At 37.5% G+C, this 19808-nt stretch overlaps 1 long non-coding RNA gene across 1 annotated transcript; it reads right to left on the bottom strand.

The window, feature by feature from the left end:
• Positions 1–9608: 9608 nt before the first annotated feature.
• LOC117800969 lies at positions 9609–19167 on the bottom strand. The gene is made up of 3 exons (XR_004623236.1): positions 19065–19167; positions 18467–18542; positions 9609–9881 (listed from the first exon to the last, which is right to left on the bottom strand). It is a non-coding gene; the product is annotated as an uncharacterized LOC117800969 (long non-coding RNA).
• Between the last annotated feature and the right edge of the window lie 641 nt (positions 19168–19808).

The raw sequence follows: 19808 nt of genomic DNA, 5'->3' as shown, positions 1-19808 counted from the left end.
TAGCTGGTAAGGGCCACATGACAGGAAACATGCACATGATGGGCAGGATTTAAGAGTCCGTGATGCTGCAGTGACTTGAAGCTGAATCTACCACGTGATCATAGTGACAACCTGTTCAGAGAGACCAGATGAACTTACGGTTTAGAAGCCCACGATATTGACATGACCAGTATGTCTGGGCCTGCCACATAATTGTACTGTCCACATGATGACAGTATTCATGTGACCACAGCTTACGAATCCACAGTGCTCAAATGCTGGGTCAGCTTCGTAACAGGTGGGTACAATAACAGTAGGATTCTCCCAATCGGCATGTTTTGGGAGAACATTCTCTTCGCGAGATCTGGAGATACATTCCTGGGCTCCCTAGTGTTGGTGGTGGCTCCAAGTGACCTCCCTAGGCACACGAGCTTGTGCTTTACCTGCCCCACCCCTTTTTTAATGTGCTAATTCTGTTATTTTTCAAATAATACATGAAATTTAAGACATAAATTAATACATAACAATGAAATGGGTCCTTCCTAAAACCGTAACAATTGCCATATTGTGGAGATTACTTCAAAAGCCTAAGAAGGGGTTACAGATAAGCATTGTTGACTTAATTTCATGCAAGTCTAAAGGAAATTAAAGCAAACCAAGTAAGTGAATTTTAGCTGTTAATTTGAAAAAAAAAAGATAATAATTACTATGTCTCAAGGACTTAAAATGTTAACTCATTTAGTAGTCATAATTCTGTGGAGTAAATACTACCTTTATTATTCCAATTTTCACAGATGAGGACGTTGAAGCACAGATGTGTTAAGTCACTTGCCTAAGAAGTCAGAATCTATAGGTGTCAAGCCAGGGATTGCCTCCAGACACTCTGGATCCAAACTTTGTGTTCTGATCACCCAGTAGATTCTCCAAAGAAAATTAACATTACTTTAGCCTCCCTTATTCAGACTAACTGGAAAGCCATCTACAGTTTCTGAAAAGTTGAGATAATGGAGGACCTCTTTGAAATGCCATTTAAATAATTTCAAGTACTACCAGTAATTAGAACTAATCAAACAAAATTGAAGCTAATTAAGACCCTTAGAGTTATTTTAATGTATAAATTTAATTATAATAATATATGTAATATTCATTTATATAATAGGTGGTATATAATGCTAATTGCAAGTTGAAAACATCTCCTTTTAAATAAATACCAAAAAGATAAATATTGCAGAACTTAAACATAATACCTGGCTCTTGGTGGAATTACAAAAATTAAAAATGAGTGGAATCTGAATTAGATATTTCTGTGTTTATACTTTGAATTTTCCTAGAAAGAACAAAGAAAGGGGAAGAAGAATACACAATGTAGTTTTTTTTTAATTGCAGTGTTATGAACATCCCTCTTGTTGATCTGTGTGGAAAACTGAAGCTTTGTTGTATAGCCACAATAAATTTGACGTAGCCTTGCTGGTTTGCTGACTTAGGAAACTTAATGCTATGAAAGCAGTGGTATTATTTTGCTGGGTACCTGCAATATAGCATAGTTACATAAATAAGCTGAAGATAATTCAACAGACCAATTTTGCACCACAGTTAAATTTGAATATTTTAGTAAGGAGGACAGCAGACTGTGTGTTTGTAGTTCTAAGACTACTGAAGGAAGTTGTGATCTTTTTTTGAGTGACTGTAATTTGTTAAAATTGGTGTTCTGTAGATAATTTTGAAAAATCATTTACAGGACACATGCAAATGCAGGTTATGAAAATGGAGCCATGTATTTACAATAAAACCTATTATGAAACTTCAAATGGGATTTAGGAAGCATCTATATACAGTCACAGGAGTCTAACATCAAGACCTGATGCCTGGCCCAAGTCTAGTTTCTGTAACTACCAGAACTATAATCTTTCTTCAGAAGAGTCAGATTTTCTCCTGCCAGACCCGAAGTCGTATCATATATTTTTTTTTCTCTGAGATGATTACCAGGAATTTTTTAAGGATTGAAAAAAATATTCGGTTACATCAATGGGTGCCTGTCAGCACTCTTTAATATACATGGGGGGGTGCTAAGCCTGTGGATACACATCGATATGAACACTGCTTATATGTGCTAGGCAGTTTACACACTGCATTTATCAGGTGCTGCATTTATTTAGGTGAGGCGAATTGGTAAGCTACTCTTCTTGAACATTATTTGGCAATATTTACTGTGAACAACTTTTACTACTTTTATGTATCTGTTTTGTGGTGAACATTTTGGAGGTCAGTACTAGTGGCTTTTGGAGGGGTTGCTTTACCTAACACAGAAAGATGGAAAAGGGGAATAACAGGCAGTTGTGATCCGTTAAATTAAACATAAATACTCAAATGCTTTTGGTTCAAAAACAAGTATGTACGACTGAATTAGAGGTCCTACGTGAATTTACTATCAGAAATTAAAATTGACTTACCTGATAACATTATACAAGGGAATTCATCAGATGTGACTATATCTTCATAGAAATTGTAATCAGAACATGTTGGGGTTTTTTTTGTTGTTGTTGTTGTTGTTCCTTTAAAAAATTCATTTAACTAGAAGTAACTTTACTGCCAGTGTCAAGCAATGGGAAAGAAGCGAACCAGTTGTAGATAATGCTCTGTGACAAAGTACTCAGTATGCTCCGCATCCCCAGTGTAATGTAAAGTTCAACAGCTACAGATAATGAGCTCATTCTTGGGGGCTTCCACAGCATGGAAATAGAAAATTACATCTACAATGAAAACTTCTTTTTTCTTATTACATTCAGTTAGCCGACATATAGTAGTACATCATTAGTTTTTGATGTAGTGTTCAGTGATTCATTAGTTATGTATAACACCCAGTGCTCATCACAACACGTGCCCTCCTTAATACCCATCACTTGTTACCCCTCCCCCCACCTTTCCCTCTGAAACCCTCAGTTTGTTTCCCGGGGTCCATAGTCTCTCATGGTTCATCTCCCTTTCTGATTTCTCCCCCTTCAGATTTCCCTCCCTTCCCCTATGGTCCTCCGTCCTATTCCTTATGTTCCATATATGAGTGAAACCATATGATAATTGTCTTTCTCTGCTTGACTTACTTCACTTAGCATAATCCCCTCCAGTTTCCATCCATATTCATGCAAATGGTGGGTATTCATCCTTTCTGATGGCTGAGTAATATTCCATTGTATATATGGACCACATCTTATTCATTCATTCATTCATTCATTCATCTGTTGAAGGGCATCTTGGCTCCTAGCCACGTTTGGCTATTGTGGACATTGCTGCTATGAACATTGGGGTGTATGTGTCCCTTCTTTTCACTACATCTGTATCTTTGGGGGTAAATACCCAGTAGTGCAATTGATGGGTCATAGGGTAGCTCTATTTTTAACATCTTGAGGAACCTCCATTCTGTTTTCCAAAGTAGCTGTACCAGCTTGCATTCCCACCAATAGTGTAAGAGGGTTCCCCTTTCTCCACATCCTCTCCAACATTTGTTGTTTCCTGTATTGTTAAATTTTCCATTCTATCTGGTGTAAGGTGGTATCTCATTGTGGTTTTGATTTGTATTTCCCTGATGGCTAGTGATGTTGAGCATTTTTTCATGTGTCTGTTAGCCATTTTGTATGTCTTTTTTGGAAACATCTTTGAGGCCAAAGGATGGAGAGGGATGAAAATATAGGGATTCCTTACAGTGTTTTTGCTTGTGAGCTGTGCCTCTTATGATAGTATGATTCTCTGATATAGTTTGAAAACCCCATTCACCTGAAGACCATTAAAAATAAATAAGTGTGGTTCAAGGCATTTAAAGTTATCAAAAGGGGAAAATTTAAATGGTCTCAGCTTGGCTTTTGTTATCCACTCAATGTAACTGCTTTTTTTTTGACACTCAGAAAATAATCTTTAAAAACATTGTGAAATCAGTTTTTATATAAGCAGCCACCTTGTTTTCTTGTTATTATGTCACACTTCAATCTGCTGCTGAGAGATATGTTTGCAAATGATATAAATGAGTGAGCTTAGCCAGCTTTCTTTAGAAGAAAATTAGGCTTGGGGACTAAGTGATATTGGTGAACTTTGTATTTCCATAATATCACCAGATAATTCTTAATTATCTACTTCACACAGTCTGAGTCCAGTTATAACCTAAAATGTACAAGATGCTCTACCAGTATATTTTTTCACAAAATCTGCAAAAAACATGGCAAGTCCTGTGCTCTCTAAAAACTGACAGGTACAGTCCACTAGAACTAGGTTCTGAAATCCAAATTTAGTTCAGTGTATCTGTTTTTATATAGGATACTTTTATACAAGCCAGCAATTAAAAGTCTTTCAAATGATATAAATTAATACATGCAAATAGAGTAGAAAAACTGAAAATTTAGATTTAAATTCACTCAAGTCCCTTATGGGATAATAGACATTGAAACACAAATTATATGAATAAGTGTAATTGGAAATTAAATAATTTTGATATCTGCTACACTAACCAGAAAATCATACTCTAGTTACACAATTTTTAGCTGATAAATTCAGTAAGCACACACTCAACATCCTAAATCCAAAGTCTCATAGGGCAGAAGTCTAAAAATACTGCAGAAGAGGGAGCTAATTTTCTTGACGTAGTTTCCTAAAGGAAACATGTTCTTTTGAAAGGGATTGTAAAATGTAGCTTATAATTTATTTCTTGTAATAAACTTATTATTGATAAAATATTATCAGTAATTAGACCTGGTGAAAAGGAGGGATAAACAATGTTTAAAAAATTCTTCTATTAGGGGTGCCTGGGTGGCGCAGTCGTTAAGCGTCTGCCTTCGGCTCAGGGCGTGATCCCAGCGTTCTGGGATCGAGCCCCACATCAGGCTCCTCTGCTGGGAGCCTGCTTCTTCCTCTCCCACTCCCCCTGCTTGTGTTCCCTCTCTCGCTGGCTGTCTCTCTCTGTCAAATAAATAAATAAAAATCTTAAAAAAATTCTTCTATTAAATACTAGTAAATCAAATCCAACCATACATTAAAAGAATCATTCACCATGATCAAGTGGGATTTATTTCTGGGCTTCAAGGGTGGTTCAGTATTTGCAAATCAATCAACGTGATACACCGCATTAATAAAAGAAAGGATAAGAACTATATGATCCTTTTGATAGATGCAGGGAAAAAATCTTCTATTAAAAACATCAGGGGCGCCTGGGTGGCTCAGTTGTTAAATGTCTGCCTTCAGCTCAGGGCGTGATCCCGGCGTTCTGGGATCAAGCCCCGCATCAGGCTCCTCTGCTGGGAGCCTGTCTTCCTCTCCCACTCCCCCTGCTTGTGTTCCCTCTCTTGCTGGCTGTCTCTCTCTGTGTCAAATAAATAAATAAAATCTTTTAAAAAAATAAAAATAAAATAAAAACATCAAAAATATGTTGACTGTTATAAAATGACTGGCCAGGTTGCTCAGTTGGCTTAGTCAATCATGACATTAATGAAAAAAATGGAACAATGAACATGATTATTCGTAGTTTTTTACTTTGGCAAGAACAATTAACATGAGATCTACCTTCTTAACAGATTGTGACCAACAGTATTGTTATCTATAGACACAATGTTGTACGTCAGATCTCTGGAGTTTATTAATCTTTCATAACTGAGATTTATATATGTTGGTTAGCAGCAACTCCCCATATCTCCTATCTCCTACGTAGCCCCTGATAACCACCATTCTCTTCTTTGCTTCTATAAGATTGACTTTTTCAGTTGCCACATATGTGTATTCATGCAGTACTTGTCCTTCTGTGACCAGCTTATTTCACTAAGAAAATGCCCTCAAGTTTCCTCTATGTTGTTGCATATGACAAGATCTTCTTTCTTAAGGTTGAATAATATTCCATTGTATGTATATATCACATTTCTTTATTCACTTATCTTTCTATGGACCTTTTGGTAGTTTCCACATCTTGGCAGTTGTGAATAATACTACAATGAACATGGACTACTAATATCTCTTCAAGATCCTGATTTCAATTCCCTTCAATATATACTCAAGTGAAATTGCCATATCATATGGTTGTTCTGTTTTTAATTTTTTGAGTAACTTCTATACTATTTTCCACAGAGGCTGCATTATTTCCCATTCCCACCAACAGTGTACAAGGGTTTCAATTTTTTCACATTCTCATGTTTATCTTTTATTTTTTTTATCACAGACATTATAATAGATGTGAGGGGATCTCATTGTGGTTTTAATTTGCATTTCCCTGATGATTAGTGACATTGAGCATTTTTACATATACCTATTGGTCATTTGTGTGTCTTCTTTAGAGAAATGTTTACTCAAGTTTCTAGCACAAAGAAAGAGCAAAAGAGAAAAAGGGATAAAACAAAAAACAGTTTTTCAAATGACAATAGTAAATCCTTCCCTATAAATAATTACTTTAAATATAAATGAATTAAACTCAGAAGTAAAGTTGCTGAATTAATAAAATACAATATATAAGTATATGCTGTCTACAAGAGACTCACTTTAGATTTAAGGGCACATATAGGTGAAAGTAAAGGGATGGAAAAAAATATTCCATGCAAATAGTAATGAAAAGAAAACAAAGGTGGCTATACTTACATCAGACAAAATAGATTTTAAGTCAAAAGCTGTCAGAAAAAAAATAAAGAATATTATATAATGATAAAAGGATCAATCCATCAGGAAGAAACAACAATTATAAATATATATGCATCCCACATCAGAGCACTTAAATATAGAAAACAGACATTGGCAGAAAGGAGAAATAAACAAAACAGTAATGGTAGGAGACTGCAATACCCTACTTTTACTACTGCATAGATCAACCAGATAGAGAATCAAGAAAAGAATAGTGGATTTGAGTAACACCATGGACCTAAGAGACATATACAGATTTTTTTAACCCAACAACAGAATATATATTCTTTTCAAGCTCCCATGGAACATCCTCCAGAATAGATCATATGTTAGGTTACAAAGCAAGTCTTAATAAATTTAATAACATTGAAATACTACCAAGTATGTTTCCTGACCATGATGGAATGAAACTAGAAATCAACTGTAGACATGGTCAAAGTGTACATAATGAAAATTTTCTTAATTAAAAAATAAAAATAAAAAATAGCAGAAAGAAAACTAGAAAATTCATCAATAGGTGGAAATTAAACAACACAGTTTTGCACAGCCAATGAGCAAAAGAAGACATTAAAAGAGAAATATAAAAATATCTGGAGAAAAATGAAAACAAAAACACAACATATTAAAACTTATGGGATACAGCAAAAGTAGTACTAACTGGGAAGTTTATAGTGAAAACATCTACATTGAAAAAGAAAGATCTCAGGGTGTCTGGGTGGCTCAGTCAGTTAACCGTCTACCTTCGGCTCAGGTTGTGATCTCAGGGTCCTGGGATCGAGCCCTGCATCGGGCTCCCTGCTCAGCTTGGAGTCTGCTTGTCTTCCTTTCTCTGCCCCTCCCTACCACTTGTGCTCTCTCTCTCTCTCAAATAAATGAATAAAATCTTAAAAAAAGAAAGATCTCAAGTAAACAACCTAACCCTACATCTCAAAGAACTATAAAAAAGAACAAACTAAAGAGTAAACATGATTAAACTAGTTTGACTGTGTTGACATAACCTGAAACAAAATGTGAGCAAAACCAAAATACACCACACAATTTATCTCTATGATATAAAGCATGTTTATTAAAAGTTTATGTTTTTATATTGGTGTTTGGTTTTCATATCTATATATTTGCAGATTGAATTATTATCTTTTGTTTAAAGATTTTATTTATTTATTTGAGAGAGAGAGAGAGCACACAAGCAGGAGCAGCAGCAGGCAGGGGAGAAGCAGGCACCCCGCTGAGCAAGGAACCCAATGTGGGGCTCAATCCCAGGACCCTGGGATCATGACCTGAGCCAAAGTTAGCCGTTTAACCAACTGAGCCATCCAGATGCCCCTGAATTATTATCTTATCTTAGATTTCCTTTCACATGTGTATTTTGTGTTTGTTAAGACAAATGTTCCTTTTAACCCACTGGCATAACTATTTTTATTGTATTTTGTTTTATTGTGCTTCACAGATACTGTATTTTTTTTAACAAATTGAAGGTTTGTGGCAACCCTGTGTCACATTTTGGCATTTTTCCAATAGTATTTGCTCACTTTGTGACTCTATGTCCCATTTTGGTAATTCTCAAAATATTTTAAACTTTTTCATTATTATTATATATTGGTGACCTATGATCAGTGATAATGACTCACTGAAAGCTAAGATGATGGGTAGCATTTTTTAGCAATAAAGTATATTTAAATTAAGGTATATAAATTTTTTATATAATGCTTTTGCACACTTAGTAGACTATAGTGTAAACATAACTTTTATATCCATTATGAAACCAAAACTTCATTTGACTCATTTTATTGAGATATTCACTTTATTGTGTTCTGGAACCAAACCTGCAATCTTTGAGGTATGCCTATATTTACAAATATGTGTGTTAATGGAAGATATTCTTTAATTTTTGTATATTTATGAGACTAGTTTTCCTTTAAAAGCCCAGAGCTTTTAAAGATGTTCTATATTGAAATTTAATGATGCTCTTTAAAGAAAATTGTTGATGACTATGAATGGTGACAATTTTCTTTGTTTCCATCTTTCATATCTTTATGAAATCTGTTATATGTTTACAGAATGATAAAATAGTAAATATGAAGAATTTATTCCTTTACTTAAACTATCCCGACACAATAATATCTAAGTACAATACTGAAGAAAGGGCCCTGTTAAAAACCTGGCAAAGAAAGTTAGATTTAAGCATACCACACTGAATGTCTTTGAGATTCTTCCAAAATTTATACTGTGTGAGTGAGAACTTCAGTGCTTTGTAACTACCCATTCACTAATTCAGTGTAGGTAGTTCCTGAATAGAAGTACCTGTCTTTGTTACTTAGATAGAGAGTATTTGGAAACAAGTATAGATTAAGTATTGTGGGTATTATGCTTATATTGATAAATGTGCTTTGAGTTGATCCCTGCAGGTGACATCTTTGTTTACCTACAGAATATTCATTCCTCACCTTTCTAACGGGCTCAAATTTTCATTAGCACACCTCTTGTCTCATACAGTCATGTGTTTGGGAGGAATTTGACCACTAGCTCTAAGGGTGTGTCCAGAGTTAATCTAATTGAACCCAATAAACCTATGTCCCTGGCCACAGTGTTTGGTGAAGCCTGAATTGAGCCTGAATCTTTATACCTTTGAGTCACTGGATCAACTAACCTTGAAGCCTCCTCTACTTCTGGACTCTCAATTATATAAGCAAATGAATTTCCTTGTTGTACAAACAAAAATGACTTTCACTATCTGTTACTTGTAACTTTGTTACTTACTGCTTTATATATTTTTGAAGCTATGTTACCATGTGAACGTAAATTCAGAATTTTTATCTTCTTAATAAATTTTCTTTTATGATTATATAGTAGCCTTCTTTATTCCAAATACTGCTTGATATCTACTTTGCTTGACACTAATACAAATAAACCATCTTTCTCTTAGTTTTACTGGTCATTGATCATCACACTTTATTTTCGTCTTTTCTGCGACAGGTTATTGTACCTGCTTTATAACCTGCAAAACTCTGCAACATGTTCATAATGCTTGTATTAGGCTATTCAGGCTGCCATAACAAAAATACCTCAGACTAGGTAGTTTAACAACAGAAATTTGTTTCTCACAGTTCTGGAGGCTTGAAGTCCAAAATCAAGGTGTTGGTAGGTTTGGTTTCTTCTGAGGCTTCTCTCCCTTGTTTGTAGATGGCTGCCCTCTTGCTGTCTCTTCACATGGTTGTCTCTCTGTGCACACACGCTCCTGGCGTCTCTCCGTGTGTCTTAAGCCCCTTAAAAAAACCAAAATGGATTTACTTATTTAAAATTTTTATATTTGAGTATAGTTGACACACAATGTTATGTTAGTTTCAGGTGTACAACATAGTGATTCAACTTCTCTATAGGTTGTGGCATAGGCACCACAAGTGTAACCATACAATGCTATTACGATATCACTGACTATATTCCCTATGCTGTGCCTTTTATCCCCATGATATTCTTTCCATAACTGGAAGTCTGGATCTTCCACTCCCCTTCACCCATTTTGCCCGTCTCCTGACTCCCTTCCCCTCTGGCAACCATTGGTTTGTTCTCTGTATTTATGGGTCTGATTCTGCTTTTTGTTAAACTCCTTTTCTTATGAAGACAGCAGTCAGAATGGATTAAGGCATATAGCAGCCTCACTTTAACTTAATCACTTCTTTAAAGATCCCATTTCCAGATGTAGTCATATTCCGAGGCACTGGGAATTAGAGCTTCAACACATGACTTTTGGGAGAACATAATTCAGTCAAAACAAAGCCCAATGTTAAGATGGCATTATTAAAAGAGACAAGAGAGCAAAGGCAGGAACAATGACACAGAGCAGGCAGGAAGATGGCATGTTAGGCTTCCATTATCCTACAGCTTCTCCAGTTCATATGATTCTCTAAGGGCCAGGAACTTCCAAGCATTGGACTGCGAAATTTGCTTTGCCACTACCTTGGCCTGGACCTGAAGGATGGGAGCCAGTATATTATACTAGCTAATAATTCATAGCTTAAAGTTTAACACTTTCTTATTATCAATATGCCTTCTATTTTCTTTTCAGACCCTCAATCTTCCCTAACCTTAACTTCCTAATTAGATATAAACATAAAATAATTAGTCATGCTCCTCAAATTGTTGTGAGAATTAAATAAAATTTAAGTATACTTCCGCACATAATAAGGACTAAGTGTTTTATGGGGTAGAATGTTTGGAAAGCTGGTTCCACAGCCTTTTATTTACACAATGGACTGGCTCCTGGTGAACAGCTTTCTATTCTAGGTCATGCCACAACATTGTCTATGAGACATGCAGAAGGGGAAGGGTTGACCTTGTAAACTGGGGTTAGACACCATAGGGGCCCAGATACCTCCCTTACTCTAGAGCCCCTTACATTTCTCTATATAGACTCTTAAACTTCAGGAAGACAAAGACATTGCCTGAATTTTTTATGGTCCTATTTTCCCTTCTTATCATTATGCTTGACATGCACTAGGTGCTTGAATGAATGAATGAATGAATGAATGAATGAATAAATGAGTGAATGAATGAATTATAGTTATATTCCATGCATATATCGTTCTTCCTTCTAACAGTTTATAACCCCTGGCAGACCAGAACCCTAGTTGTAGAGCCAGAGCTCTCAAGTGATTCAGCAAACATTTATGGAACAGAAACCTATGCTTGCCTCTAACTTGATGAGTTTCAGAGAGGCATTCTGGAGATCTTGGCCTTTGTACTTTCAGAAAAACTTTTATATACACTTCCTGAGAATCTTATATAGGTGGCCTGAAAGATGTTAAAGATTAAGTGAAGCTTCTGAAGGTGATCTAGCTTACTCAATAGGAAGAAGCAGTCAAAAGGGAAAGCCTGGGGGCTGTGGGTCATCAAGAAGTTACTCTGGTTACTCATTTCCACTATCTAGTTAAAGAACTGGAAGTCAAACCCTGTCCGATGTTGTAGGCTTAGCTCTTGGAAGAATTCCAGCTCCAGCTCTCAACCAATTAGATTATGCCCACCCACATTGAAGAGGGAAATCTGCTTTACTTAGTTTATCAACTCAAATGCTAACCTCATCCAGAAAAATCCTCGGAGGCACACCCAGAAATAACATTTTACCAAAATATCTGGGCACCCTGTGGCCTTGTCAAATTGACATATAAAATTAACCATCATCATGATTCTCATCTAAATCACCTAATACCAAAGCATGGCATATTAAGGGATAATATGGGCAGAGGAATAACTGTAGAATCTAGTCAAAAATTGCAGAATGGAAGGAAGGATAAAGGAGAACATTGGGACTTTTTCCTGAGTCTGCCACTGTGAAGGGTTGTTCTGGCCTGACCTGGGAAAAAAGCTGAGCACTGTGAAGATCCACTCAGAATTTTTCTTTTATCTTACAATAGTACCATGAAGGTGAACAGGCAAGATTCTATTCACTCATAATTTATTGTTTTCCAAAATGGCAGTGCCAGTTTGCACTCCCACCAACAGTGCAAGAGGGTTCCCCATTCTCCACATCCTTGCCAACACCTGTTGTTCTTGTGTTGTTGATTTTAGCCATTCTGAATCATTACACTGTACACCTGAAGCTAATATTACACTGTATGTTAACTAACTGGAATTTAGATAAAAACATAAAAAAACACTGATATCTAATAGAAAACATAATTTATTGGCTTTTCCTCAAGACAAACATTCTTTCTTTTTATTATGTTATGTTAGTCACTATACAGTACATCATTAGTTCTTGATGTAGTGTTCTATGATTCATTGTTTGCGTATAACACCCAGTGTTCCATGCAGTACGTGCCCTCCTTAATATCCATCACCAGGCTAACCCATCCTCCCACCTCCCTCCCCTCTAAAGCCCTCAGTTTGTTTCCCAGAGTCCATAGTCTCTCATGGTTCATTCCCCCTTCTGTTTCTCCCCCCCTTCATTTTTCCCTTCCTTCTCCTAATATCCTCCCTGCTATTCCTTATGTTCCACAAATAAGTGAAACCATATAATTGTCTTTCTCTGCTTGGCTTATTTCACTTACAATAATCTCCTGCAGTTCCATCCATGCTGATGCAATTATTGTGTAATTATCCTTTCTGATGGCTGAGTAACATCCCATTGTATATATGGACCACACTCTTCTTTATCCTTTCGTCTGTTGAAGGGCATCTCGGCTCCTTCCAGAGTTTGGCTATTGTGGACATTGCAGCTATGAACATTGGGGTGCATATGGCCCTTCTTTTCTAACTAACAAAGCCATTTTAATGAAATCCCCTGAACAAAGCAACCTTTTATCCCAGTTTCATTGGTAATAGTCCATGTACTGAGGGTTTGGTTTTTTTGTTTTGTTTTGTTTTGTTTTGGCCTCCTTTCATAGAGCAGTGCTTTTGAAATAGTAATGGTCCCTTTCCGAATGTTAAGAATATTCTTCTTTCGGGGTGCCTGGGTGGTGCAGTCGTTAAGCATCTGCCTTCGGCTCAAGGCGTGATCCCAGCGTTCTGGGATCAAGCCCCGCATTGGGCTCCTCTGCTGGGAGCCTGCTTCTTCCTCTCCCACTCCCCCTGCTTGTGTTCCCTCTCTCGCTGGCTGTCTCTCTCTGTCAAATAAATAAATAAAATCTTTTAAAAAAAAGAATATTCTTCTTTTTATTTATTCAGATGTATTTATATCCACTAATTTGTCCAGATGAGAAAATATTTATCATTAAAATCATTAAGATAAAAAATCTTCTCTTGGAAGGCTAGTAAAATTGGACACTAAGCGTTAGAAAAAGGCAATACAAGCAAGGAAAATTATAATACATGTATAATTATAGATGTGAAAATTCTAAACAAAATATTACCAAATTGAACTAACCAATATCTTATAAAGAAATAAGATCACAAAGGATTTATTCTAGAAATGAAAGCATAGTGGACTATTAGAAAAACCTATTCATGAACTTCTGCTTATTCCTGGAAAATTGAATACAAATGCTTTTTAAAAAATATTTTATTTATTTATTTGACAGAGAGAGAGACAGCCAGCGAGAGAGAGGGAACACAAGCAGGGGGAGTGAGAGAGGAAAAAGCAGGCTCCCAGTGGAGGAGCCTGACGTGGGGCTCGATCCCAGAATGCTGGGATCACGCCCTGAGCCGAAGGCAGACGCTTAACGACTGAGCCACCCCAGGCGCCCCTACAAATGCTTTTTTGATCTCATTAGAAGATTTCTCTCCTGAAATGAAGAAAAGGTGGGAAAAAAGGACAGCAGACAAAAAAAAAGTCTGAGCAAAATTTTGGAAGCTGGAAAACAGATGGATCTGTAATAACTCCTGAGCAGACCACAGAAACTAAGCACCAAGTCCCTAAGAAACAAATTTCAGAATCCTAAAAGACTCAAAAACTGGTAGTCATAAGTACCTTCGAAGGCAGAGACCAGAGTATGAATCTGATTACTGGGGGATTCATTAAAAGCATCTAAGACATATGCACCCCAATGTTCATAGCAGCAATGTCCACAATAGCCAAACTGTGGAAGGAGATGAGATGCCCTTCAACAGATGACTGGATTAAGAAGGTGTGGTCCATATATATGATGGAATATTACTCAGCCATCAGAAAGAATGATTACCCACCATTTGCATCAACATGGATAGAACTGGAGGAGATTAAGCTAAGTGAAATAAGTCAAGCAGACAATTTTCATATGGTTTCACTCATTTATAGAACATAAGGAATAGCAGGGAGATTGGTAGGAAAAGGAAGGGAAGAATGAAGAGGGGTAAAGAAAAGGGGGAATGAACCATGAGAGACTATGGACTCTGGGAAACAAACTGAGGGTTTTATAGGGGAGGGGGTTGGGGGATTGGGATAGGCCAGTGATGGGTATTAAGGAAGGCACGTATTGCATGGAACACTGGGTGTTATGTGCAATGAATCATGGAACACTACATCAAGAACTAATGACGTACTGTATGATGACTAACATAACATAATAATTAAAAAAAAAGAAAAAAAAGAATAAAAAATTTCACCCACGTTGGGGGCGGGGAGCATCTAAAACAGAGCCTTTAATTACCCTTATATTTTGTGCTGTTTCTAACAGCTGGGATTCCTACCTCAGGTTCAACATTAACCCTAATTTTCTTTACACCCTCACTCTATTTTACTGTTTTTTTAAAGATTTTATTTATTTATTTGACGGAGAGAGAGACAGCCAGAGAGAGAGGGAACACAGGCGGGGGGAATGGGAGAGGAAGAAGCAGGCTCCTAGCGGAGGAGCCTGATGTGGGGCTCGATCCCATAACGCCAGGATCACGCCCTGAGCTGGCTGAAGGTAGACGCTTAACGACTGAGCCACCCAGCCGCCCCTATTTTACTGGTTCTTGTAATAGCCATTGCATCTCATCCTACAATAGGTTGTTCATCATTCTGTGGGCATTGGAGTGGGGTAAAGCTGATAAAACTTCCTTTTAAAAATCAAGCTGCCAAAAAAAGACCAGAGCAATCTAGATCTTCTCTTCTTAGGTCTGGCAGGCAGCCAACTGAACAGGCACAACAGGGGCAAGCACAGGGTAGGAGTGGGAAGCAGCAGGCACCTGTCAAAATCCATTCAATGTTCTTAAAACCTCTCTGAAGAAGACTGGAGCTTCTGCTGCAGCTGTGCTTGTGGCAAGTTTGAAACTTCTCTCTAAGCTTCTTCAGAATTTTTCCATTTCTCTGAAGGTAAAGCCCATATTTAACCACTCAACTTTGGTTGAAATAATTTGCAATAACGGGTGGCAACGTTACTGAAGCAGGATATTATTGGGGCACTTAGGGCCACTTTTGACAGCAGGGGCTGAAATCCTTCTCCCACCTCTTAACTAATGATAAATTTAATTACATAAAATATTCAAGGTGCCTTTTACTGATATCCTCAGTACAATGGAAGAGGTTACTTGGCACATTGCACAATAAAACTTCATCAGACTCTTTTCATTAGGCAGTCCTGCCTCCCTTCCCTGCAGTATTATGAGATGGAAGAGTATCAGCCCCTGTCCTTCTTGAACAATCTCCTTCTTTCCAGCTCTCTGTCCTAAGTGGAGCCATTTACTTCTCTCAGCTTCTTATCACTGAATCCTCATATACATTACCCTGTTCTAGCACATGGAGACTAAAACAAATGTCACATGCTTCCTGAAGGGGCTTGCCACCACAAAATGATTTAGGATATCCTAAAGGAAGGAAATCTTTCTATTGTCAGGTTAGAAGAAAACAGAGGAGTTAAGAGGATATTGAATACTTGCTTTGCTAATCATTCATTTGTCCTGAAGTTCCGTATCCTCTAATGAGGTGGGAGCCAGAAAATCTTACAATGACACCATAAGTATATGTTAATGGAGGGCCGGCTTTCTATGTATCCTACAAACATCGTTCTTGAAAAATTTATGTGCATTTTATAACTTATATTCCAAAGGTAATTCCAAATATTTTAAGCCAAAGTGGTGAATAATTATAGGTATTTCAGATTGGTGAGATATTTAGGAGGATGAAAGTCTTGTGCCCTGGCCTGACTTCTCCCTTGACCTTTTATGTTGATGGCAAGCTTCCTGCCCCAAATACATCTGCATTAGAGCCAGGCATTTCCCAATGGATATCCTCACCAAAGTGACATCCTTCGAGAACCGTTAACAGTCGTTAAAACTTATCCTTTACTTCCTTACATCTTTTCTAACTTACATGCATGCATTTCTTTCCCTCTAACAACATGATGAGCTTCATGAAGAAAGTGATAGGGATCTTAAAAGACTTCATATCAATGTTCTATATGTCCACTGTGGTGGTTACATGTGTGAATGAATTTATCCAAATTTATTGAATTATACACCTGAAATGGATGCATTATATTGAACATAAGTTATAGCTCAGTAAAGCTAATTTTTAAAATGTCTTTGTATCCCTTCCAGATTCTAGAGCTGAATCCTGCTCATATGTGGAATCAGGTATTTTCTGATTGAATTATTCTGTTAAATTGTATAGTTGTTTTGTTTTTGCTGTAGCCAAGAATATTATCAGGAGCTCCAGACTTACATATCCAATAACATGCCCCAACCCAGACTTTTTCACAGGCTCCACAAACAACATGACCAAAACAGAACTGTCAATTTCCTGGCATTGCACTAAACCTGACCGTCCACTCAATTCCTCATTTAAGAAAACCACCCTAACCCGGTTGCAAAGATCCACATTCTAAGAGACACACTTGATTCCTTTATATCCCTCACCACAAACATGGACTTCATCATCAAGTTCAGTACTTCTGGAATACATCTCATTTCAAACTCCTTTTCACCCCTTCCTTTGCTAAGACTCTGGTCCATGCTGCTGTAACTTTTTACTCTCATGTCTGGAGCAGTTTGCTACCTCATCCCCTTGCTCCGATATTCCAGTCTGTTCTACAAAAAACATTTAGACTGACCTTTAATAAAGTAGATTGTAATAATATTCCTTCCTTTCTTAAAGTGCCTCAGTGGCTCCATCTTAATAAGAACAAAACCCGGAGTGCTTACCATGGCCCATAAGGCCTTTTGTGACCTGGCCCCTCCTACTACTCTAACTTCATTTCCTAACACTGTTCTCCTAAGGCACACTGGCATCCAAGCTATTTCCTAAATGTGCCAAGCCTGTTCATACTTTAGGGCCTTTCTTCTTGCTGCTCCCTCTGCTCTTTCCTAAGGTCCCATATCTTCCCACAGCTGACCACTTCTTGATAAGTATCAAAGTCATCTCCCTAGAAAATTCTTCCCTGCCTTCCCACCTTAGTGGCTCTCTATCATATTTCCCCATATTATTTTCTCAATAACATGTCACCCCTGAGGGTATCAACCCCTCTAAAATGGAAGCTCAATGGGAAACAGGACCAAGTCTGTCTGGTACTCTGCTTTATCTCTAGTACTTATCACAGTGCCTCTCATGTCCTTGGTAACCACTAAATATTTGTTGGGTGAATGAATGACATTGATTAAACATATGTATGCTAAGTTGTGATGAGCCAAGCAGTCTGGGACAGGGGATTTGGGAGGACGGGAGAGTGAGTTTAGGTGTCTCTAAAACAGCAGTTTTGTTTTAACCTATGAAAATTGTGGTTGGAAAATTGTGTAGAAAGAACACAATATTTGAGGGAGTGCTTCTAGCTGTCTTGGGTATAAAAGTGTAGCATATATTCTATACCAATTATCCTTCTTTCTTAATAATAGAAACCCAGGGCACCTGGGTGCCTCAGTCGGTTAAGCAGCTGCCTTCAGCTGATCAAGCCCCACATCTGGCTCCTTGCTCAGTGGGGAGCCTGCTTCTCCCTCTGCCTCTGCCTCTCCCCGCTGCTTCTGCTTGTTCTCTCTCCCCCTGCTGTCAAATAAATAAATAAAATCTTTAAAAAAATAATAGAATTTCAAATTTATTTGGGACAGTAGTGTTCCCAGTAAAAGACCACATTTGTAGCCTCCTTTGCAGCTATGTGTGGCCACACGACCAACTTCCACCCAACAAGGTGATTGTAAAAGTGTTGTGTGGTAGTTATAGGAAGGAAGCTAAAAGGTAGCTGAACTTCTCAGACCAAAATATTACTTACACCATCTGTTGTGCACCGAACTGTGTCCCACCCAAATTCATATGTTGAAGCTCTAACCCCCTGTACATCAGAACATGACTGGATTTGAAGATAGCACTTTTAAAGAGGTAATTAAGTTAAAAAGAGGCCATTAGGGTAGGCCCTAATCCAATCTGATTAGAGTACCTATAAGAGGAGTTTAGGAAATACAGAGAGATACCAAGGGTGTGTGTGTACAGAAGGATGACCAGGTGAAGATGGAGCAAGAGGGTGATTACCTGCAAGTCAAGAAGAGAGGCCTCAGAAGAAACCAATGGTATAAATACTTGGATCTTGGCTTTCTAGTTTTCAGAACTGTGAGAAATAAATTTCTGTTGTTTAAGCCACTCAGTCTGTGGTATCTTTGCCCTAGAAAACTAATACACCATTAGATAAGGCCTTCGATTTTGACAGCTCATGAGAATCAATTGGGGAGCCTTAAAAATACTGATGACCAGATCTACCCCTAGAGATTCTGATTCAATTTCTTGAGTCTGGGCATTGGAGGGGACTTTCCTATACATCCAGAATTGAAAACCACAGATCTAAGAGAATAATGTTTTTTGCATTCTATAGAGGAGATTGAGAGTGTTGGATTTCGCATCATGTGGAAGGCATTTCCCCCCACCCCATAGCTTTCTTCTTCCACTGTTTTCCCCACCCCACAGCTCCCTTTTTTCTGTTCTATCCAGACCCCCACAGATGGACCCAGAGATTCTCCCACCTCGTCATCCTATTATAAATCCAAGATCCACGTGAATTTGAGGCAAATTAAGCAGCTTCAGCCCCACTTCCAACCCTCCTTGCCAAGAAAAGTTAAGTCTCGAGGAGCCTCACCCTCTCAGATTCTGCCTGTTAGCATGATCCAGGGTTCAGAAGTTACTTTCTGGCCTCTCAGTCCAATTAGGAAATGTGCAAAACATGAGAATCAGAGATTTTACTAATGGAAAATAAGCATATGAAAAGATATTTAACATTTTGAATCATCATGAAAATGCATGATAAAATATAAACACACTTATCAGAATGGCTAAAAAATAGTGACAATACCAAACACAGACAAATCTATGGATAAACTGAGTCTCTCAGACATTGCAAGAGAATGCAAAATGGGACAGGGACTCTGGAAAACAATTTGGCATTTTTTTCCCCCAAAACTAAACATGTAGTAACTGGATAATACAGCAATTGCACTCTAGGCAGTTTACCCAGAGAAATGAAAATTTGTGTTCAGATTGTACATGATTGTACATGAATGTTCATAACAGTTTTATCCATAATAGTGAAAAAGTAGAAACAGCCCATATGTCCTTCAATAGGTGAATGGTTAAAGAAATGGTGGTAAATCCATACCATGGAATACTGTTTTGCAATAAAACAGAACAGATTATCGACACACTTAACAAGTTGGATGGCTCTCAGGGGAATTATGCCCAATGAAAGAAATCCATTTCAAAAGGTTACACCCCATATGATTCTATTTATGTGACATTTTTAAAATTACAGTAGTGTTTTTTTTTTTAAATTTTATTTTATTATATTGTGTTAATCACCATACAGTACATCCCCAGATTCCGATGG

Source organism: Ailuropoda melanoleuca, unplaced genomic scaffold (assembly GCF_002007445.2).
Source record: "Ailuropoda melanoleuca isolate Jingjing unplaced genomic scaffold, ASM200744v2 unplaced-scaffold9825, whole genome shotgun sequence".
NCBI classification, from domain to species: Eukaryota; Metazoa; Chordata; class Mammalia; order Carnivora; family Ursidae; genus Ailuropoda; species Ailuropoda melanoleuca.
Note: the sequence above shows the minus strand (reverse complement) of the source record. Positions and strands in the feature narration are given on the sequence as shown.